Source organism: Otolemur garnettii, unplaced genomic scaffold (assembly GCF_000181295.1).
Source record: "Otolemur garnettii isolate 467f Iridium unplaced genomic scaffold, OtoGar3 scaffold00064, whole genome shotgun sequence".
Lineage (NCBI taxonomy): Eukaryota > Metazoa > Chordata > Mammalia > Primates > Galagidae > Otolemur > Otolemur garnettii.
The window spans coordinates 734914-736079 of NW_003852459.1; the positions used below are offsets into that span (position 1 = coordinate 734914).

Here is a 1166-nt window from a genome sequence, read left to right on the forward strand (position 1 = left end):
AAGTTTAACTAACTTCAAGTGTAGCATGAGATAAAAAAGGTTGAAAAACACTGATCTAGGAATTGGTTCAAATCATCACTAACAGTTGTATTTAATGATTCTCAACTGACCAGGCAAATAAAAAGACATCCTGTCAATAGTTAATTATTTAGACAAATGTGCATTCAGTCTGTCCTATGTAGCAAGCACAATACTAATCCTTGCAGAAAACAAAATTGATAAAATATGGTTCCTGCCCTTAAGTGAGAGAAGTCTATGGAAATACAATTATGATATTATCTGCTTTCTTATAAGAGTATGTTCTAGTTATGATGGAAACAAAGTAGTGTGTCTGCTATAGCAGATACTGTGTTCGTAGCCATCAGGTCTTTCTGTGTGATTCCACAACTGTAGGAATCCTCATCTGTACCTGCGGGCTCTTCCAATTCTCCCTGACACAGGGTTTCCCCTGTTCAGGGTTGGACAGAGACCCCCATTTTCTAGGTATAAACAAACAGACTTTTCCTTCCCAAACTGTACTCTCTGGATATAAGTAAGATAGGAGAAAAGCAATTTTTCCAGGACTTGGTGTAAGCTAGGTCCCTTCTGGAGTAGACCTCCTCTTGCTTATTTCTGAAATTGTAGGAACTGCATTCATTTGTTATTACACTCATTCACTCACTAACCAACACTGAAGTCTGTCAAGTTCTGGCCAAGCATCATTCCCAAAACAGTGTAAAATTCTCAGGCTAAAGACTCCGGAGGAGATTTTCCATTTGGGTCTTCCCCCTCAGCCACAGGCTCTGATACCCTTTCTTCCTTCCCTGTTCATTTCTATATTTATAAATTTCATTTTATCACTGATCTCTGTGGTCCATTGGTTCATTCTTTGAATCTCCAAGACCAAGGACCTACTGCAGAAAGAAATTCTGGCAATATCCCCTTCTCCAGTGAGAGTCTCTGCCAGGACTCAAGGCAGGTCAGAGTTCTAGGAGAGATAATAACACCTTCAGCACACAATCCTTCATTCCTCAGATGTCGCTCATCCCCAGGAGTTTCGCTACAACCTAAGCTTTAGCCTATCTTCTTGCAGTTGGTTTAATCACTCACACTATTGGTTGCCTTCCTCTTCTTGTATCACTTCCAATAATGTGATGCCAATAAAAATTAAAATAACAATAACAAAT

General features: G+C 39.4%; 1 protein-coding gene across 1 annotated transcript in view; it reads right to left on the bottom strand.

Annotated features, from left to right (window-relative positions):
- The window catches only part of LOC100949794 (low-density lipoprotein receptor-related protein 1B-like), a gene marked incomplete at its 3' end in the record, with an annotated part of 1553965 nt that overhangs the window by 684704 nt on the left and 868095 nt on the right, over positions 1–1166 (bottom strand). The gene's annotated exons all lie outside the window — the stretch shown is intronic.